The following is a 23161-nucleotide window of genomic DNA, read 5'->3' as shown; positions in this document are numbered from 1 at the left end:
CAGGTTGGTCTGCCATCTGAGACCACCTTTAAGGTTAAGGGTGTACCGGGCCTCTGTTTCTGTGATCCAAATCTTACTGTTTCTTGCTTTATTTTGTTTGTTTTCCTGGCTTATGTACATCAATGACTTCTAGGAAAGAATGTGGTATGTTTGTGTGTAAATTTACTGCTTGTTTGTGTTCAAAGTGCTCCTTTCACTCTCTGTGTACTTCACTTGATTTAGGAATAAAATATGTGATTGAAATAAATTTCGCCTCCTAATTTTGAGCACGTTATTCTTGTTTGGGGGAAGATTACTCTATTTGCACCCCCATTTCTTTGTATCTGACCTGTTTGGACTTGGTTTTTAGTATCTCCTCTTTTTCCTGTGCTCCGAGGCTGCATGGACATGTGCTTTCCATCTGGATGTCATCGTCTTTCCATTCCTACATGAAAGCAGGCTGAACTTAACTTCTGAGGGCAAGAGGAGGGGTCATGGTTAAGAAGGCACACAGTTATCTGAGATGGTTTCAAGTTATTTTTCATAGGAATCTTGTTTCAGAACATAAAAGCCTTTCTTATTTCTTGGCTGGTATTAATTTATGAATTGGAACTTTTTTGTCCTCTACAATGTCTCTAACTTCCTTGAGGTGTGTGTGCGTGCATTCACCTGTCTCCAAGTAAAAGACACAAAGCAGGGATGCCTGGGTGGCTCAGCGGTTAAGAGCCTGCTTTTGGCCCAGGGCATGATCCTGGAGGCCCTGGGATCAAGTCCCACATCAGGCTCCCTGCATGGGGTTTGCTTCTCTCTCTGCCTCTCTCTGTGTCTCTCATGAATAAATAAATAAAATCTTAAAAAAGTAAAAGACACAAAGCAAGCATAAGGTTCAACTTTTTTAAAAAGTATTTATTTATTTATTTGAGAGAGAGAGAAAGAGAGTGTGAGGAGAGACAGAAGGAAAAGGAGAGACAGAATTTCAAGCAGACTCCCCAACGCAGGGTTCTATCCCAGGACCCTGAGATCATGACCTGAGCAGAAGGCAGATGCTTAACTGACTGAACCACCCAGGTGCCCAAATGTTATCTTTTTAAAAAGCTAATTTGTTAATATCTATGAAGATCAAAACTATCCATATCTTTTAACTCAGTAATTCAACCTTTGGAAAACTATCCTGCAGAAACATTTTTAGCATATCAGGATATTTACTGCAATGTTATTGGTTGTTAGGAGGGTGGAATACTGCACCAGGGTGATGTGCATTACATTGGCTGACTACATCATTGCATGCCCATATGCATTCCTTGCCAAATGAGCTCAGGTCTCTCAGCTGTGAACTTGTATGTAAGTGATGGTGCACATGCTCAGTGGAGTCTATGCAGATACACAGAATAGTAAAAGAAAGCATTTTAAAGATTTTCAGTCATCAGATCATCAGATATTGAGTCAGTGCAGTTATTTGTACAGTGTTTTATGGTGTTGTGGGATAAAGAAAGTGGTTATGATGATTGGTATCCTCGGGATCAGGGATTTTCAGCACAGGAGGAAAGTGATACAGATATGAGATCAAAAGGGCTAAATAAAATGCTGCAAGCCTAAATTTGAATGGAAAGTTTCAGTATGAACTTTTGATAAATTTTATCTTATTGAAAGTATTTCCTATGACTGCACAGAGTACATACTAATTTTGTAATTTCAGGGTGCAAGTCTTTGAGAAATAACTAATTCTTGGCCTGCGGTAGGAAATGCACAAAATGAACCTGCCACATCCTCTCAGATCAGAAAGCAAGGAACTTTCAAACACCACGGGAGGCATGGCAACAGTACTCAGGAGCCTCTCTGAATTGGTTCCACTGGCTGAAGATAGGACATTTGAACAATAGGAAATAATGAAAAGTAATTGCAAGAATAGGAGTACAGGAAATATACCAAATTCCATGAAGCTGTAATAGTGCCTAAGAAAAATTGTTAGTCATCATTAGAGATACTACTGAACCTCATAAAATGAAATAGTGGATCCTGGCTATCAACACTGATGACAACTAACATAAAAAAAGAGACACAATTAGCTATCACATGCCTCTTGATGAAAGTAACAATACTACTTAAGAAGTGTTCTCACCAACAAACACAGAAACAAATCAAACCTGAGTTTGACAATGCCTTTACCTCCAGCTGCAGATATACAGCAAAAGGATGCAACTTCAAGATCCAGTAAAAAAACCCTACAGGACAATCCACTCTGTTTTTTCAACAATTAAATTGCAAAGAATTGACAGGATGGGGTTGGGGGAGAAACAGAGAGAAGAGGGAGAAAGAGGGAGAGGGGAAGGGAAGAGAGGGGAAGAGGAAAGGAAAAGAGGAAGGAGGGGGCACTTGACGGGATGAGCACCAGGTGTTGTTCTGTGTGTTGGCAAATTGAACACCAGTAAAAAATTTATTATTAAAAAAAAAAAGAAGAAGGAGGAGGGGAAGGGGAACAGGAAGGGAGAGTTGAAAGGGACTTAAGAAACATACAAATGACAGTGTGTGTGGACCTGACCCAGACCTACTAAATGTACTGTATTTGATAAGTGGGGGGATTTTTTCACATATTAAATGTTTGATGATATTGAAAAAAATTATTAAATTTTAGATATAATATGATGTGGCTGTTTCTTCAAAATAATTTTATCTTTCAGAGATGCATGTTGAATATGACAAATGGGACGACATAATATTTGGGTTTTGCTTTGAAATAAGCTAATGTTGGGGAAGATAAAATGGGTACAAATACACAAGACTGTCCATGAACTGATTATTTTGAAGTGGGACAATAGGAACATGATATTTTATTATACTATTTTCTCTAATTTTGTATATATTTAAAATATTCCATTAAAAAATTTAACCAAAAGGAGGCAAATACATGTAATACACATTTAGTAAATATTGCTGAGACCAATATTTTTTTAACTATTGAATCCCCTCAAAAGTAAGACTATTAAAGGGCACTTGAAAAAGCAATACAATAAGCAGTAGCATTCTACAATATTTTCCTACAACTTATGAAAATACACTTGCAGAAGGATTTTTTAAAAACCCATCAACGTGAAAAAAAAAAAAAAACCATCAACGTGATGCAATGGATTCTTGTGGCTTAGGATAAATTTTCTAGTGACATCACAGATTTTAAGCCTGCGGTATTTCCCTTTGATTTAAAGATAATGAGCTCTGGAAAAAATGTGTTAAGGATTTGAGAATGGTGTTGTAATGATAATAAAGACACTCACATAGTTTTTATAAAATTGTTCTATGGGATAAAAATCAGTTAGATTCCCTATCTGCTTTCTAGGGGCATCTGTAAAACATTTTTAAATGAGACAAGGCATTGCAGAGTAACACATATAGTTATGGGACTGTGATTTTGTAAAATCAATGATAGTAATATTGGCTACACCAGAAAACTCCAAAGAGGATAGATGTGTGCATATGTGTGTGTGTGTGTATTATCATTTAACCATCTTTGAGTCGTTTTGCATTTGAAACTGAGCCCACGTTAATTTTGTGTTTTTAGCCTTTTAAGAATTTCCTATGCACAGATCTCATGTGGTCAGTTTAATAAGTTTTGGTAACTGCTGCCATTTACTATATCCCAGAGAGTTTCCTGGTGCCCCTTTCTAGTCAACTCCCCTCCCCCAACCCAGTCATCCTCTGTTGAACATGTACCACCAGACAGTGGCTGTGTACATCTCAGACATCCAGCATGTACTTCTGTGACTCTGACTTTTTCCACTTAATATAAAATTGCTTCACATATTTCTTCCCTTTCATTGATCAGCCATGTACTACTACTGCACCAATATATCACTTACTCTTCCTCCTGTAGGTGGGCATTTGAGTTGTGTCCTGTTCTTAGCTATCAGGAATCAGGTAGCTGTGAACCTTTGAGTCTGTGTGGATGTATGTGTTCCTTCTCTTGGGCAAAATACCTAGGGGTGAAATGGCTGGGCCACAGGGTTGGTTTGTGATTAATTTTTAATAAAATAATTTGAATAATAAAGCTAGAAAATGAAGGCATTTAGAAAGCTTGGCTGTTGACCCAGGAATAGGCAAACATCAATTACAGGGAATACAAAAATGGTGCTCTTTCAATTGCCAGCTTCAAATGGGCCTTCACTGCCATAACCTGTTCATGACACTTCGTAGAACTATGGTGCCCTGGGACCTCTCCACTTCAGGCCTCCCTCTCTTCCCATTCTCTGTCCACATGTTCTCTCACTCAGTTTCTTGTTTACCTGCTCCAGGACAACCATTCATTGACTTTAATGGGACCTCCTGTTCTCTGACCTCTTTAATTTCCTGCACCCACCAGCATTTTCTTTGTTCAGCGTAGACTCTGAAGTTCACTACTGCCCTTTGCTTTTCACTGAAACCATCTGGGCAAATTTCCAGCCCAGACAGATGGCCCTAAGGACCTGTTTTCTTTTCTTTAGTGCTTGCTCTTTAAGTAGCCTGGTGCTGCTGGCAGAGTGTCTCAAATAGTACTGATTGGTTCCTACTCATGACCACTAATATCAAATGAGCCTTCGGTACTGCCTGGGCTACTTACATTTGCCCAGACCCACCCCCTTTCCTCTAACCCACCTCAACAGATAGTTTCATCTTGTTCTTTAGAGAAAGAAAGAAAGCCATGAGGTGAGATCTACCATCTTATACCAACATGAAACAGTCAAATCCACCATCCATCTACTTACCCACCCATCCATCATCTATCCAGCTACATATCTGTCCTTCCCCTCTCACTCCATCCATTTGTCTACCATCCATCCATCCAATCCATCCTGTCTACCCGCCTTGTTTCCCTCTGGTTACAGCATCATTGAAGGCCACCTCCAAATCTGTTTTTGGATGCCTTTCCTTCCCACCTTTTCAGGAAATTCAGACAATAATAATTCTTTTCTTTCTTTCTTCCTTTCTTTCTTTCTTTCTTTCTTTCTTTCTTTCTTTCTTTCTTTTTATTTATTTGAGACAGAGAGAGATAGAAAGAGTGAGAGATACATGTCTCCTCTCCCAGGTGGCAGAGAGAGAGGTAGAAGCAGGCTCCCCACTGAGCAAGGAGCCCCACATGGGGCTCTATCCCAGGACCCAGGGCATTACCTGAGCTGAAGACAGATGCTTAACCTACTGAGCCACCCAGGTGCCTCTCTCTTTCTTTTTACTCAATTTTTCCTTCTTATCTGAATCCTTCCCTGGCCTTTTCCAATCTTAAGTCCCTCTCATTAAATACCTTTCCCTTGACTTCAGGTCTTTGTCAATCATGCGCTCTCTCATTATCTTTCCCTTTATAGTCAAACACTTAAAAAGTGCGTGTGTCTATGTCTTCACTGCACTCTAACTTCTTGTTCCCTCCATGCTGGCTCTGTCCTGCACTCTACGCAATGCTCACTAAGGTCACCAATGACTTTTATGCTGTCAAACTTTATGCACATGCTTTCTTCCCCACTCTGACCTCTCCATAGCAGTCAATATCCTTGCCCCCCATGTGTCAGCATGTGCCTGGTTGCTCTCAGGTCTGCTGCTTTTCTCTTCCTCCCTGCTCCACAGTGCAAGTACCCAGCCCCCACAAAAACACATTTCTCAGGCCCTTACCAAGTGAGAGGCTTCCAGGTCATTCAGACACTGAGAAGCTCTAGTGTGAGATAGGAAGAGAATGAGCTGAAGCCAAGGTATTTCCCCCCTTCTCTCTGCTTCAGGCAGCATCTCCAGGAGTAGTTGTGTCTCCTCCTCGATCCCACTCCCCTAGGGCAACCCTACCAGTACCAGTTTCTGAGTGGTCCTCTTTTATGTTTTTTTCTTCTGCTGAGTGACTCCAACCTCAGAAGTCTACCATACAGAGCAGAACAGGACAAGGATTTGAGTGACCGAGGCCAGGACTGACATGGGCCAGCACTGTTGACTATAGTGAAGAGGTCAAGATGGGGACAAAGTGTGTGCATTAGGTTTGTCAACATAAAAGGCATTGGTGGCCACATCTGCCCTCTGTGGGTCCATCTGGCTTTGGGGTGGTGTCAGCTTCTTATCTGCTGCTAGTCTCTGGATTGCCTCACTATTTCTTGTTGGCACTCTCAGCTCTTCCAATGCTTTTGGTAACCATATATTAAGTTCCTGCCATTGAACTTGAGTAGGCTGTCTCCTAGCTGGATGGTACCAGCTCTTTCTAGGTCTACTCTCTGCCCTTCCTGACTGTTTGCTGCCCAGTGGAATGCATCCACTGGGTTCTTTGTCTTTGACTAAAATTGGATTTAACCATTAGAGGGTCCTGGAAAGAGATGGAGAAGAGAGGGAAGAGATTGAAACAGGTGCTTATTCCCTGGGCTCTGTTGGTGGTTGGCTGTGTCCTTGCCCAAGGTCACTGCTCTCAAACAGTCCTCTCTCCACAGCACCCTCCTCTGGATACAGCAAATGCTCCCTGGCCCTCTCTCTTAACACTTTAGGGCCTAGAGATAGTAACACCTCTGCTGTCACTGGCCCTGGGCACCACCCATGTTCCCTGGGACCAGAGTCATGTTATTCTCATTGATATCCTACCTTCTAGTCTCTCTTTCTCATGTTTCTTGAACATGGACACTGCTGTTCCTATAGTCAGAGGCTGCTTCCCAAATGCCAGGCCCAGGACCAGCATGAGCTGGGCAGTTTCCAACAAGGCCCATTATTCCTTTAAGCTTTTTGATCCTGAGTGGGCTTTTTAATGAAATTAAGATGAAGGCCCATGGAAATTGACTTTTAAAAAATTAAAAGTTTACCATTTCAAGCATTTTTAAGTGTCATATTGTACACTTAAAGGCTCTGGCATTAAGTACATTAATGTTGTTGTGCAACTATCCCCACCATCCATCTCCGGAACTCTTCATTTTCCCAAACTGAAATACTATCCCCGTTAAACACTAATTCCCTGCTCCCCTCCCTCAGCCCCTGCAATTACTACCCTATTTTCTTTATCTAGGAATCTGTTGACTCTAGGGACTTCAGATAAGTGGAATCACACAGTATTTGTCCTTTTGGGTCTGGCTTAACCAGCTGCATGGTGAGTAATGCTTTCTCATTGTTTCTTAGAAACTACTTACACTCAAACTTCCACTTCCACGATCCCTGCATTCACTCTTACTCTTCTCTCTAGCTGGAATCTTTCTCATTTTTTCCTAATTAAATTCATCCTAGTCTGCCAGTCCATATCATCACATCATTTCCTCACCTTTGATTTCTGCTGTGTCTGCACATTCATGTCTCTCACTAGGCTACATGCCTGTCCTCCATTCTCATTGTGCCATGAGCTCCTGGGGCTATCTTCAGGGTAGGGACTGTCCTGGGCACTGGGACACAACCACAAACCAACCCCAAGGTTTGATTTAACACAGGGACCCATAGGCTTTGCTGGAGGCTGGCAAGCTCCTCATAGGAGATAGCTATGGACCTCCTGACCATCAGCTTAGCTCTTCAGAAACATTTTTGTTTGTAATTCCGGGTTCTTAGTTTGGTCTTTATTAAAGGCTTAGAAATGTAGTAAAGCTAACTCATATTTTTGCCTCTATATAGTCTATGGTTTGTGTCCCTCCTGCAGATTCATATGTTGAAATTAAACACCCAAAGATGATAGGATTAGAAGGTAGGGCTTTGGGGGCCATTAGGTAATGAAGGTGGAGAGCTCACCAAGGGGATTAGTGCCTTAATGAAAGAGATTCCACAGAACTCTCTGGCCCCTTCCACTATGTGAGGACACAGTGAGAAGTCCCTCAGAGGAAGGCCCTCACCTGATCATGCTGTCATGATCTCGGACTTCCAGCCTCCAGAACTGTGAGAAATATATTTTTTGTTGTTTATAAGCCATCTGGTTTGGCATTGTGTTATAGCAGCTGAAACAGACTAAGACAATCTGTAAAATCACAGGTTGGCCATTTTAAGGGGGAATATCGAGGAAAATCCTCTTAAATTCTCAGTTCCCACTGGGGAGAGATTCTAAGAGACAGGATACAACGTGACACCATGAGCTATTCATAAGATGGAGTAGAAGTGTGGGATGGTCTCAGTTTGCATCTGAACAGTATACCTCAGGAGTTCAGCAAAGGGGAGCACTAGCCCCAGATTTGAAAAGACAGTTCAGGCCATGAACCCTGTCAGCTTCAATTTCCAAAAGGCTGCAGACCTTGGCAAGTTAATGTTTCCTTTGCAGTGTACACACAGCACTGAGTTACTGAGTTCCCAGAGGATAAGCTGAATCATCCTTACACAACAGAAAGAGAATCCATCTCATTATCCATCTGGTCACCTGTCCATGTGGCCCAGACTTATCCTCTAAATTGCCCCTGGATTAGAGCAGTAGCTCCCATCCCTTTACCCTCAGTGTAAGGCGTGCAAACATCTTCTGTGTTCCCTGTCCCTGAGGGAACAACAGAAAACTCAGGGAGAGGGTGTCTCTGTTGGGACACCCTCCATCCACACTCACACACTGGTGCCTTTTCTGAGTGAGGTCCTGTGCAAGGCTCTGGGGTACACAGATGAAGTAGACCCTGCCCCTGCTCTCAGAGGTCTTACGGTTGAGAGACAGAGACAGAAACAGACAGACAAACATAAGGAAAATTATATTAGAGTGTGACCTGGGCTACGAATGTGGGAATTCCCAAAGGGAAGAGGGTTGGTGAAGCCTTCCCAAAAGAGATAATGCACAGACCAATCCCCACCGGCTAAGAGAGATGAAGTGAAGGGGCATTCCTGGCACAGTAAACAGAACTGGCAGTGGTGGGTTCAGTATGACTCCTTCAGAGAATACCATCATTCTAGGACATAGAAGATCTGGCTCTGCCACTCTGAACTCAGGCCTCACTTCACTCTCTGGGAAAGGATAGATTTACAAGTCACATGCTATCACTTCCACTGTGCATTTTGCTTGTTAGAAGCAAGTCATTGAGTCCAGCCCACATTCCAGGGTTCAAGGAATTGCAGTCCTGTTGAATGCAGGGAGTGTCAAAGAGCTTTTAAACTATCAGTGGCCACAGATTATTTACAGACCTCCCACATGCAAAACATATGCGCCCTTCGAAACATCCCCCACCAAAAGTCCCATCCTACTACAGAATCAGCTCAGAGCCCAGACTCTGATCTAAATCAGATCCTGATGTGGAAGAGGCTCCTTGGGTGTATTTCCTTCCAAGGAGCTCCTTGAGTACAGTACAATCAAAGCACAAGCTGTCTGCACCCTTTCCCCCCTGCCCACACCCAACATATGATGGTGGGACAGACACAGCGTGACCACCATGGACATCCTTGTTCAAAGGGGATGGGGACAGGAGGCACACAGTTCTGAACCCCTGCTGGGCAGATGCTGGAAGCTCCTTGATTAGCACTCAAGCTGATTTGTCCTGGATGTGATTCTCTGTGCTCTTGCTTCTACCCTGTGGACTCTTCATTCTTCTCTCCGAGTTTCCTTTTGTTTCCATGAAATATATCCTGTGTTTGCATCTGAGTGCTTTCTTCTTGCCAGTAGAATTTGAGAGGAGGGGGATCTAGAAGTTTCTTTTCATGTAGTACTATCTCTGATCCTTTTAGTCCGAGCTGGCACTGTTTTATCAATGTGATTCTTTTGAAAACTTTGTGTCCTCTGTGAATCTTGTCGAGGTTTATTACTTTCGTCGACTGGCAGACCCACACATGTCTTTGAGATAAACCCTGCTCTACCTTGGGCTTCTGCTGAATGGCAACTTCAAATTTCTTGGAAGTCCTACTGCTTCACCAAATACTCTGAAGTACCACTTTTGATCTTTTTAAGGACTTAGCAAAGGATTTTATAGCCCCTGCCTTGCCTTATCTTTTTCTGGCATGGCCCTGCATCACATCTTTGCCTGGAAACTATTTGTTAATTTTAACATCATTTGACACCTGAAGAGATAGAGAATTTTCAAAATCAGCAAGTTCTGGTTCCTTTTTTAAAAAACATTTTATTTATTTATTCATGAGAGACACACAGAGAGGCAGAGACACAGGCAGAGGGAGAAGCAGGTTCCATGAGGGGAAGGACTCGATCCCAGGACCCTGGATCCAGGGACCCTGGGATCACGCCCTGAGCCAAAGGGAGATGCTCCACCCCTGAGCTGCCTGGGTACCCCTGGTTCCTTTTTATTTAATATTCTATCTTTTGGCTTATTTCTCTTCTCTCACATTTTAATATGAGCAGCGATAAAAAGCCAGGAAGCACCTTCAACATTCTGCCTGGAAATCCTAGCCAGACCATCCAGTTCATCTGGTACATTTTCTATTTTCCATGTGACTGTGTAAAATTTGTGTGTAAACTTCCCTCCTCTCCAGCTCCATACACTGCTAATGCTATGGGTTCTTCTCTGACTTACTCACACTCTTGGGGGTGTCCCATCTCCAAGCCATTTTTTTTTTTCCAGGAGTTCCTGTCACCTATCCTTCTGCATTCTCTATTCTAGCCTCAAAGTTCCACTCGTGCTAGTTTCCCATCCCAGGCCTCTGACAACAGTGAATACATCATAGAAGTTTCCTGCCCTCAGAGAGTTGGAGTAGCAGGATTAATAACAGATTAATAACCAAATAATGAACTAAAAAATATCAGATATGCAGTAAGAGCTGTGAAGGAAATAAAACAGTGAAGTGATGGGACTCGCTGAGAGGCTTCTTTAGATTATGCGACTGGGAAGAGCTTCTCTAATAATAATGGGTATATCAAGTACCATGTGAAGGCAAGAGAGGGGCATGCCTGCTAGTATTTGAGAGAGGAATGTTCTGGCAGAGGCCAGTGTAGAGTTCCCGAGGCCCGGCACACTTGGGGTGTTCAGGCACTGGGTAGAGGTCCGGTGGCTGGCGCGCAGGGAGAGAGAACCTCAGAGGAAGGGAGTCCAGCAGCAGGAGTGGCAGGCGGGCATTTGGGGTGGCTTGTCCAGAAGCCGCCGGACACAGGCTCACAGTCGGGACACAATGTGCAGATTTGTTTTCCTCTGTATTCTCTTTTCTGGACGTTGTCCCAGAGTGGGACAGATACCCCGGCCTGAGACAGAGGAGGCATCCGTGGCACCCGGACTGAGCGGAAAGAAGCAGGGAGAAGAGGACTTGTCTGGAGGGAAGCCTGCGGCTGTGCAAGGTGGGAAGGGCACTGGGCAGGCGGAAACCCCGATATTCACGCGTACACCCAGGTACTGTCTCTGCCAGGTGACTGCAAGTTTACAGGGGGCAGGTCTTGTTTGGCTGTGCCCGGTCCATGATATAGGGTAGGAACTTGGCACATTTTTCTTGAATGAGGGAGGGAGGGAGGGAATGGGTGAAGTTACCAGGGATGAGTCTCCTCCCACCCGCAGCCTTGCACCCCAAGGCACCCCAATCACCCAACACTCGCGCCTTTGCAAAGCCCTGTGAATTCCGAAGGGTCCGTAGCACGTCTTCCCGCCGTCAGCTGCAGGCCAGCCGGAGAGGGGGAGTGGCGCGCGGGGCCCGCCCGCACAGCCGCAGGGCGCCCCGCCCCCCGGCACTCCCCGCCCCCTCCCCCCCCCCCCGGCACTCCCCGCCCCCCGCCCCCCCTCGGCTGGCGCCCCTCCCCTCCGCGGCTCCGGCCGCAAACAGGCTGCCCCGCCCCAGGCTCCGGCGCCTCGCCTGGCCCGCGACTCCTCGCCTCCTCCCGCGCGTGGTGAGTGCCGCGGGCCCCGACCCTCGACGCAGGGAGGCTGTCCCAGCTCTCGCCTCCAGGGTCCCGGGTTCTGGGCTCGGGCCCCCCGACGGGGCTCCTGGTGGACGCGCGAGTCTCCCCGCGGGGACGCCGGGCCTCGGGTCCGGGGCGGGGATCCTCCGGGGCGGGGTCCTCCGTGGGCGGCCGGCCCTCCAGCCTAGCGGGGGGTCCTCAGGCTCCCCGGGGATCCAGCCGGACCGGCAGGGCGCCTTGCGGAGCCTTCGCAGCCCGGCAGCCGGGCGTTATCAGCCCCGCTTGCAGAAGAGAAAAGCCAGGCGCGGAGAGACTGGGACAAAGCGAAGGTGACACCGCGGTCCTCCGCGGCGCCCCCGCGCCCCCCGCGCCCCCGCACTAAGCCCCTCACCCCATTTCAGGGAGTGGACGAGGTTCCCCGGGATTGGCCACCTCTGGGGGCAGGCGCGGGCGCCTCTTGTGGTTGGACGGCTGTGCACGGGCGCGCGCACCCCGGGGCCCCCGCGGACCCCGACGCGTGGTTCTTGGGGTCGCGCTACCTAGAACCCAGTGTCCCCTCCCCTCCCTGCACCTGTGCAGGCCCCTCATTTGTCGCCTCCCTAACAGAGGCAGGGAGGCACCTCCCCTAGGTGCAGATGGAGACAGCATTTTAACGAGCGAGCATTCCCCGACGCGGGGTTAGCGGTGGTGGGCGTTGGCTTCAGGTGGCGCTTTTCTCCCTCCTCCCACGCCTCTCAGTGACCTTGAGCAAGTCTCTCAAACTTTGACTCTGAATGTTGGCTGCTGTCCCTCCTACGACTGTTAACCTTCAGGACAATGTTGGGAACAAACCCTGCGACCTGTCTCTTGGAGACCAGCGAACTGAGCCTTAGAAATGAGAGCGATTTACCCAGGTTGAAGACGGGCCTACGGGGCCAGGTGGTCTAGGGGGCCTGCCCATGTCCTGCGCCCGCGCAGCACAGTGACAGCGGGTGACACATGACCCCCCAGGGACCCGGCGGTGGGAGGGGCGCGGTATCCTCCCTGCCGGGGGCCGGACGGAGCAGAGCGCTGGCAGGAGACGAGTCCGCTCTGCTTCCCGCCCCCTCGGGCCGGGCCGGGCAGCACGGGAAGGCTCGTGGCTGTGCCCCGCCGCCCCCCCCAGGGCTGCATTCTTCCGGGGGTCCCAAGACCTCAGCTTGAGAACGGACGGTCCAGAGCTGCTGCTCCTGCACATTGTCGCCCCCAGCGTGGGCGGGGTCGGAAAACTGAGTCCTGGTGACGCGGGAGTGTGGGGTTCTTGTCTCAGAGCCGACCAAGGAGTCTGGCAGACAAAGGAGAGTGAGTAAAGCAAGAGCGTTTTATTAAGCAGGGGTACATGGAGAGCTCTCGGAGTTGGAGGGGCTCCCACAGGGTTGCCGCTGAAGGCTTTTAGGGTTGGGTTTTTTTATTGAAGGCTAACCAGGGAACTTGAATCCTTTTAACATGTCTACTGATAGCACTACTGAGTAAGGACTAGTGATAGCACCTTTAGTGGCTTACTGCCTCCTTAGAGACCGGTAATTCTTCTTAGAGACTGGTAATTCTCCTCATTTTGGGGATTTCTCTGAGCTAATGCTGCAGCCCCCTACCTATCTCTCCCTACCTAGCCCCGCCTGGGCCCTATTCAATGAGATCCTTCAGATGTATATTGCTGAGTATACTTGGGGGATGATTGTCAACATGTATCTTGGTGGGGGGTGGTAGAGATAAAGGAAGTTTCCAAAGGAATTTTTATATGTTAAAGTAGACTTTACAGCATCCTGGGGGGCAGGCTAAGATTGCCTTTTGCCCTCAGCAAAGTGTCAGCATCCAGGCAGTTAAGTCCCTAGGGGAAGGTCACTCTGCCTGTCTCAAGGACCTGTCAATGGGCTACAAGTAGTAAGGAGATTTTATCATTTTTATTTTGCCTTCGTTTCACGTCACTAGGGAGCCAGGTCTGAGCTGGGTGCTTGGGGTAGGAGGCCTGGGAAGCCCAGACAGTCCTGCTGCTGCCAGGGCAGCCCTAGAGTGGACTTATGCACTGCTGGGGGCAAGGACTCGGAGCCGATTCAGAAAGGAGGTAGAGGCTTGCTGGCTGCCCAGGCAGCGCGCCCAGCTGCACACACTCTGGCTCTCCTCCCTTCCCTGGCTCCGCCCCCTTGCAGCTCCTGATCTTTTCTTAAGCCAAAGGTCAAGATTGGCTGAGGCCCCTCCCAGTGCACCTGTCCCTGCCACACTCAGTTTCCCTGAACTGTGACCACAGACGTACAGGTGGTTATGCTGACTCTGCTTCCCTGCTTCCAGAAGGATCTTGTTTTGTGCTGCTTTACTTTTCCACAAGTAATATATGCTTAGTATAGAAAAAGCCGGAACATTCTGGCAAAGAAAAGATAATTGCTGTCATCAAAAATCCCCCACACCCAAAACACTCTACCCAGTGACTTAACGTCTCTGAATCCTCCCAAGTTTTTATGCTGCAAGTACACAAACATCCACACACAGCAGTTTTAAAAATTAGAGTGATTTATTGTCTGTTGGGGGGGTTCTGGCCTACATATTCCAGGTGGTGAGACCAACTCTGTAGCCATTTCTGACTGGCTGCATGGTTTACACAGTGGGAATCATAATTTTACAGTACTCATGCTTTTATTTGCTCACCCAAACATAATTTAGAAGAGAAAATGCTGAGTCAGAAGAAAAGAAGCATTTCTAGGATTTTGATCTTTATTGCCAAATTTTCCTCCAGAGAATTTGCACCAGCGTTATCCTTTAGTGCCACAGGAGAGTGTCCATTTTTCCATGACCTAGACATTAAGTGTGATATTATCATATCATCTTAAGTGCCTTACAATTTTATAGGAGAAAAACAGTCTCTTGTTTTAGTAGGCATTTATTCAATTAATTGTAATATGAACATGTTTTTATTCCTCTATTGGCAGTAAGCTTTTATTCTTTTGGCAACTTGCTTCAGATACCTATAAAATCTTCCTGCATGAAAATTTATCATATGCTTTCTTTTACATATCTCCTTTAGTGTTAAATTTCTAAAGCCCAATACTTACTGTTTTTTTCTCATATTTTGATGTTTTCTTCCTATATTTGATTTTTTAAGTATTTATTTTAATACAATTGAACTGCATTTTGAAGTAAGATGTGAATAGACGTGGATTTATTTGTTGTTTGTTTAACTTAGTTTTTAGAACTTGAGTTTACAGAACAATTGAGCAGAATACCAAGAGTTCCCATTTACTCCCTCAGCCTCCACTCCCCTCTACTGTCCTGAATGTATTAGTAACTCCTTGCATTAGCACTAGTGTGGCACATTTGTTACTCCTGATGAGTGGATATTGATACAATATTCTTAATTAAAGTCCATACTTTAGGTTACTGTTTGTGTTACATATTCAGTGGGTTTTGACAAGTGACCCGCATCTGCCGTTACAGTGGATAACTGAAAACAAATCTGTTACACCTATTTGTCCCTCTTTCCTTCTCCAAGCCCCTCTCAAATACTGATTTTGTTCTCTGTCTTTCTAGTTTTGAGATTGTCATTATAGTTAGAATAAAATACTATAGCTTAGCAATATGCATTAAAATTCCTCTGTATCTTTTCATGGCTCGATAGCTCATTTCTTCTTAGCATGGAATAAAATCCTGTTGTCCAGATTGACCGTTTATTTACCTAGTCACCTACTGAAAGATATCTTGGGGGCTTCCAAGTTTAGGTCATTATGAATAAAGCTGCTATAAACTTCTGTGTGCAGGTTTTTGTGTGGACCCAAACTGTCAGCTCACTTAGGTAAATACCATGGAGTGTGATTACTGAATCGTATGGTAAGAGTGTGGTTAGTTTTATAAGAAACTACTAACCTGTTTTCCAAAGTGACTGTACCATTTTGCATTCCCACCAGCAATGAATGAGAGTCCTGATTGCTTCACCTCTTCACCAGCATTTTGTGTTGTTAGTGTTTTGGACTTTAGTCATTCTAATAGATTTGCAGTGGTATCTCACTGTTGTTTTAATCTGCAATCCCTAGTGACTTGAGATGTTGAGCATCTTTTCATATATTCATTTCCCATTGGTATATCTTCTTTGCTAAGGTGTCTGTTCAAGTCTTTCCCCCATTTTTAAGTTGAGTTGTTTTCTTACTGTTGAGTTGTAAGAATCCTTTGTATGTTTGGATATTGGTCCTTTATTTTGGATGTGTGTTTTGCAGATTTCCCCCCTGTCTGTGACTTGTCTTTTGCAGAGCAGAAGTTTTTAATTCTAATAAAATTAAGTTTATCACTTTTTTTTCTTCCATGGTTTTGTTGTTGTATATAAAAAGTGAGACCCAAGGTTATCTGGATTTTCTCCTGTGTTCTAGGAGTTTTATAGTTTTATCTAAATGTAGATTTTACATAGGTCTGTGATTGATTTTTTGAAGTTTTTTGTTTTGTTTTCAGTGTGGATATCCAATTATTCAAGAATCATTTGTTGAAAAGTCTGTCTTTATTGCATTGCCTTTACTACTTTGTCAAAGATCAGGTGACTGTTTTTGTGTGAGTCTGTCTTCTATTTGTCTGCTCTTTTGCCAACATCATGCTGTCTTGAATACTGTAGTGTCATAGTACGTCCTGAAGTTGGGTAATATCAGTATTTGGACTTTGGTCCTCTCCTTCAAAATTGTGTTGGATGTTTCAAGTCTTTTGCCTTTAGTATAAACTTTAGAATCGGTTTGTTGATATCCACAAAATAACTTGCTGGGATTTTCATTGGGGTTATGTTGAATCCAAAGGTCAAATTGGAAAGAACTGATATCTTGACAATATTGAGTTTTTCTGGGACACCTGGGTGGCTCAGTGGTTGAGCATCTGCCTTTGGCTCAGGGTGTGATCCTGGGGTCCTGGGATTGAGTCCCACATTGGGCTCCCTGCAGGAAGCCTGCTTCTGCCTCTGCCTGTGTCTCTGCCTCTCTCCCTGTGTCTTTCATGAATGAATAATAAAATCTTAAAAAAAAATATTGAGTTTTCCTAACCATGTATATGGGATATCTCTACTTATTGAAGTTTTATTTGATTTTCTTCATTAGTCTTGGGGTTTTCCTCACCTAGGTCTTTTACATATTTTGTTATATGTACACATAAATAATTTCATTTTGGGGTGATAATGTAAGTGGTACTGTGTTTTTAATTTCAAATTCCAATTGTTTATTACTGGCATATTAGAAGCAATTTATTTTTGCATATTAACCTTCTCTCCTATAACCTTCCTATAATTACTTATTAGTTCCTGGAGTTTTTTGCTGATTGAGACTTTCTACATGGACAATCATGTTATCTATGAACACAAGATGGTTTTATTTCTTCCTTTCTAATCTGTGTGCCTTTTCTTTCCTTTTCTTGTCTTACTGCCTTGCTAGAATTTCCAATAGGCTGTTGAATAGAAGTAATGAAAGGGAACACCCTTGATTTGTTCCTGATCTTAGCTGGAAAGAAAGTTTTTAGTTTCTTACCATTAAGTGTGATATTAGTTATAGGATTTGTTTACTTGTAGATATTCTTTATCAGGTTAACTTACTCTCCATTCCTAGTTTGCTGAGAATTTTTATTATGAATGGGTGTTGGATTTTGTCAAATACTTTTTTTGCATCTATTTATATGTTTATATGATTTTCCTTCTTTGTCCTATTGGTGTCATCTATTACATTAATTGATTTTTGAATGTTGAATCTGGAAAGCACTAGTATAAATCCTACTTGACTGTGGTGTATAATACTTTTTATACATTGTTAAGATTTTAATATCTATATTCATGAAAGGATATTGACCTATGGTTTCCTTTTCTTGTAATGCCTTTGTTTTTTGCCATAGGGTAACACTGGCCTGACAGAATGAGTTAGGAAACATTCCCTCGTTTTTGTTTTCTGAAAGAGATTGTAGAGAATTGATATAATTTCACTCTTAAAAGTTTGGTGGAGGGATCCCTGGGTGGCTCAGCGGTTTAGTGCCTGCCTTTGGCCCAGGGCGCGATCCTGGAGTCCTGGGATCGAGTCCCACGTCAGGCTCCTGGCATGGAGCCTGCTTCTCCCTCCTCCTGTGTCTCTGCCTCTCTCTCTCTCTCTCTCTCTCTCTCTCTATGTCTATCATAAGTAAACTAATTAATTAATTAATTAAAAAGAAAGTTTGGTGGAATTCACCAGTGAACCTGGGTGCTTTCGGTTTTGGAAGGGTATTAATTATTGAGTCAATGCCTTTAATAAATATAGGCCTATTTAAATTGTTTCTTGTATAAGTTTTGGTAAATTTTATCTTTCAAGAAATATTCCATTTCACCTAGGTTATCAAATTTGAGGATATAGAGTTATTTATAATGTTCCTTTATTATTATTTTAATGACTATGGGATTAGTAGTGATGTCTCTTCTTTCATTAAACTTTGTGTGTGTGTGTGTGTGTGTGTGTGTTGTGTGTGAGAGAGAGAGAGAGCGAGCGTGCCCCACTGGGGGGAAAGGGAGAAAGAAAGGGACAAACCGACTCCCTGCTGGGCTCGATCTCGAGACCTTGAGATCATAACCTGAGCTGAAGTCAGATGCTTAACTGACTGAGCCACTCAGGTGTCCCAACCCTTCTATCATTTTTTAAATTAGTAATTTGTTTTTTCTTAATTAATCTAACTAGAGGCTTATCAATTTTATTAATCTTTTAGAAGGAACTTTTGATTTTACTATTTACTCTTGATTTCCTATTTTCAATTTTATTGATCTCAGCTCTAATTTTTACTATGTCTTTTATTTTGCTTATTTTTTATTTAACTTGCTCTTCTTTTTCTAGTTTCCTATGAAGGAATCTTATTTTATTGATGTTAGATATTTTTCCTTAATAATTTATGTAGTTAATGCTATAAATTTCCCTCTGTGCACTGCTTTAGTTGAATCTCACTAATTTTAATAAGTTGTATTTTAATTTTCATTCAGTTCAAAATATTTTAAAATTTCTCATGAGAGGTTTTTTTTTTTTTTTTTTGGCTATGTGTTATTCAATTCAATTTAAATTAAAAAATTTTTAATTTAAATTCAATTAGCCAACATGCAGTACATACTTAGTTTCACATGTAGTGTTCAATAATTTATCAGTTGCATATAACACCCAGTACTCCTCACAAAGTATATTGTTTCATCTCCACACATCTTGCTGTTGGATTTTCCAGACATCTTTCCATTTTTGATTTCTAGTAATTCTATGGTGGTCTGAGAGCATATTGTGTATGATATGTATTCTTTCAAGTTTATTATGGTCTATCTTGGTGAATATTCCATGTGAGCTTGAGGTGAATGTATATTTTGTTGTTGTTAGATGAAGTAATTTATGACTGCCAATTAGTTCCAGCTAATTGATGGTGCTGCTGTTCAGTTAACTCATGACCTTAGTGATTCCTTGCCTGTTGGATCTCTTGGTCATTAGGAATTGATAAAGGAGTGTCAAAGTTTCCAAGTAAACTAGTAGATTTATCTATTTCTACTTGCAATTCTATCAGTTTTTACTTTGCATGTTTTGATGCTCTGTTATTAGGTACATACATCTTGAGAATTGTTATATATTCTTGGGGAATTGAGCCCTCTGTCATTATGTTGTGCCCCCCTTTTTTAAAATAAATTTATTTTCCCCCTTTTTATTCCTAATAATTTCCTTTCTCTGAAGTCTGCTTTGTCCCAAGTTAACAGAACTACTTCATATTTATTTTGATTAGTGTTAGGAGGTTATATCTTTCTCTATCCCTTTACTTTTGATTTCCCTGTGTTTTTATATTTAAAGTGGGTTTGTATTAGACATTGTAATTGGGTCATGACTTTTTATCCACTCTGAGAGTCTCTGTGTCTTAATTGGTGTATTTAGAACATGGATGTTTAAAGTGATTATTAATATGTTTTCCTTTGTTTCTTTACTTTTGCTTTATAGTCTTCCACTATTCTGACTTGTTTGAGCTTTTTTATAGGACTCCATTTTCTCTTCTCTCTTAGCATATTAACTGTAGCTTTTTGGGGGGCTTGTTTTTAGTGGTTGCTCTGGAGTTTGCAGTATACGTTTACAACTATAAATATACTGTTTTATGGGTGGTGCAAGTACCTTATAACAAAGTATTCTTGATTCCTCTCTCCCATACCTTATTATTATCACTGCTGTCATTCATTTCACTTATCCACAGGTTATAATTGCTGAATACATTGCTGATATATATATATATATATATAAACATGGGGGTGGCATATATCTTTTTGAGTTGGTGTTTTGGTTTTCTTCAGATAAATACCCCAAAGTGGAATTGTTGGATGATATGCTTATTCTATTTTTAATTTTTTGAGGCACCACTGTTTTCTATAGTGGCTGCACCAATTTTCATTCCTACCAACAGCACAAAATAATTCTCTTTATTTCTACATCCTTGCCAACACTTACTATTTCTTGTTTTTTTTTGATAATAGATGTGAGGTGATATCTCATTGTGGTTTTGATTTATATTTTCTGGATGATTAGTGATGTTGAGCATTTTTTCGTACACCTGTTGACCATCAGTACACCTTCTCTCTATTGAGATCTGCCCATTTTTAGATCAGGTTGTTTGTGACTGAGTTGTATAGATTCTTTATATATATTTGATACTAACTTTTTAATAGGTATATGATTTGCAAATATTTTCTTCCATTGAGTAGGTTTCCTTTTCATTTTGTTGATGTTTTCCTTTGCTTGGAGAAGCTTTTTAGTTTAATGTAGTTCCATTTGTTTATTTTTGCCTTTGTTGCCTTTTCTTTTGGTGTCAGATCTGAAATATCATCACCAAGGCCTATGTCAAGGAACTTACGACCTATATGTTCTTCTGGAAGTCTTATGGCTTCAGGTTTTACATTCAAATCTTTAATCCATTTTTAGTTTATTTTTGAGTATGGTGTCAGACAATGGCCTAGCTTCATTCTTTTGCCTGTGGCTGTCCAATTTTACTGACATTGTTTATTGAAGAAACTGTCCTTTTCCCACTGTATGTTCTTGGCTCTTTTGTTGTAAATTAATTGATCTTATATACGTGGGTTTATTTCTGAGCTGTCCTGTTCTTTTGAGCTAAGTGTCTACTTTGTGCCAATACCAAACTGCTTTGACTATGATAGCCGTGTAATATAGTTTCGTATCAGGGAATGTGATGCCTCTAGCTTTATTCTTCTTTTTCAAGATTGTTTTAACTCTTTGTGGTTTCTTATGGTTCCATATAAATTATAGGATTGTTTGTTTTATTTCTGTGAAAAAGTGCTGTTGGAATTTTGCTAGGGATTTCATTGAATCTGATAAATTTTGGGGATAGTACGAACATCTTAACAATATTAATTCTTCCAATTCATGAGCATGGAATAGCCTTCCATTTATTTGTGTCTTCCTCAATTTCTTTTATTAATATCTTACAGTTTTTAGTATACAGGTCTTTCACCTCTGTGGTTAAATTTATTCCTATATACTTTATTCTTTTTGACATAATCATAAATAGGATTATTTTCTTAGCTTCTTGTTCTGGAAGGTTATTATTAGAAACACAACAGATTTTTTTTTTTAATTTTTTTTTTAAATTTATTTATGATAGTCACACACAAGGAGAGAGAGAGAGAGAGAGAGAGGCAGAGACACAGGCAGAGGGAGAAGCAGGCTCCATGCACCGGGAGCCCGATGTGGGATTCGATCCCGGGTCTCCAGGATCGCGCCCTGGGCCAAAGGCAGGTGCCAAACCGCTGCGCCACCCAGGGATCCAGAAACACAACAGATTTTTAAATTAATTTTGTACCCTGGAGCTTTACTGAATTTATTAGTTCTAATTTTTGCTTTTGGTGAAGTCTTCATATTATATATATATATTACATATCCATACATATATTATACATATATATATATATATATATATATATATATATATAATATGTCATCTGCAAATAATGACAGTTTTACTCCTTTCTTTTCAATCTGGATGGCCTTTATTTCTTTTTCTTGCCTAACTGCTATGGCTAGGACTTCCAATACTATGTTGAATAAAAGTCACAAAAGTGGACATCCTGTCTTGCTCCTGATTTTAGAGGAAAATCTTTTCAGTTTTTCATTATTGAGTATGGTGTTAGCTTGGGCTTGTCATATATGACCTTCATTATGTTGAAGTATGCTCCCTTTACCCATTTTATTGAGGGTTTTTTATCATAAATGGATGTTGATTTTTTTCAAATTGTTTTTCTGTATCTGTTGAGATGATCGTATACTTATCCTTCATTTTGTTAACATAGTGTATCATGTTGATTGACTTGAAGATTTTGAACCATTTTTATATCCCTGGAATAAATCCCACTTGATCATGGTATATGACCCTTTTAATATATTGTAGAATTCAGTTTGCTAATATTTTGTTGAGGATTTCTGCATCTATGTTCATCCAGGTTATTTGCTTATTGTTTTATTTTCTTGTATTGTTCTTGTCTGATTTGGTACCAGGGTAATGTTAGCTTGCAAAATGCATTTGGGACTATTCTCACCTCTTCTATTTTTGGAAGATTTTGAGACAGATTGGTCTTAATTTTTCTTTGAATGTTGGGTAGAACTCACCAGTGAAGTCATCTGTTTCTGGACTTTAGTTGTTGGGAGGCTTTTATTACTGATTTAGTCTTCTTACTAGTAATTGGTGTGTTCAGATATTCTATTTCTTCATGATCCAGTATTGGTAGGTTGTATGATCCTAGGAATTTACCATTTCTTCTAGGTTGTCAAATTCATTGGTGTCTCTCTCTCTCTCTCTCTCTCTTTCTCTGTCTTTCATGAATAAATAAAATCTTTTTAAAATATATATAAATAATATATAATAATAATATATATAAATAAATAAGAATAAAAAATAAAAAAGGTATATGATGCCTACAAAAGACTCACTTCAGGTCTAAGGACACATACAGTAAGTAAAGGGATAGAAAATATGTTTAATGCAAATGGAAACCAAAAGAAAACTGAGGAGCTATACTTATATCAGACCAAATAGATTTTAAAACAAAGACTGTAGCAAGAGACAAAGAAGAGCATTACATAACAATAAAGGGGTCAATCCAACAAGAAAATATAATATTTGGAAATATTTATGCCCTCAACATAGGAGTACCTAAAATATATAGAGCAAATATTAACATACTAAAAGGGAGAAATAGAGAGTAAAAAGATAATAGTAGAGGACTTTAATACCCCATTTTCATCAATGGACAGATCATCCAGACAGAAAATCAATAAGTTAACATTAGTATTAAACAACGCACTAGACCAGGTAGACTTAACAGACGTATACAGAACATTCCATCCAAGGAACAGAATACACATTCTTCTCAAGTGCACATAGAACATTCTCCAGGGTAGGTCACATGTTAGGCCACAAAACAAGTGAGAGAGAGAGAGAGGCAGAGACACAGGCAGAGGGAGAAGCAGGCTCCATGCACCGGGAGCCCGACGTGGGATTCGA

General features: G+C 41.9%; 1 protein-coding gene across 5 annotated transcripts in view; it reads left to right on the top strand.

Annotated features, from left to right (window-relative positions):
- Positions 1-10970: 10970 nt before the first annotated feature.
- The window catches only part of ALDH1L1 (aldehyde dehydrogenase 1 family member L1), a 109175-nt gene continuing 96984 nt past the window's right edge, over positions 10971-23161 (top strand). The window contains exon 1 of one of the 5 annotated variants that reach the window (XM_038565432.1): positions 10971-11110. The gene's annotated coding sequence lies outside the window, so the exon portion shown is untranslated. Of the gene's footprint in view, positions 11163-11535; positions 11651-11840; positions 11992-12702; positions 12983-23161 lie in introns of those variants that run through there. The other 4 variants (XM_038565431.1, XM_038565428.1, XM_038565430.1 and 1 more) reach the window with 4 other exon arrangements.

Source organism: Canis lupus, chromosome 20 (assembly GCF_011100685.1).
Source record: "Canis lupus familiaris isolate Mischka breed German Shepherd chromosome 20, alternate assembly UU_Cfam_GSD_1.0, whole genome shotgun sequence".
Lineage (NCBI taxonomy): Eukaryota > Metazoa > Chordata > Mammalia > Carnivora > Canidae > Canis > Canis lupus.
The sequence above is the reverse complement of the archived record's forward strand: the minus strand, read 5'-3'. Positions and strand labels throughout refer to the sequence as shown.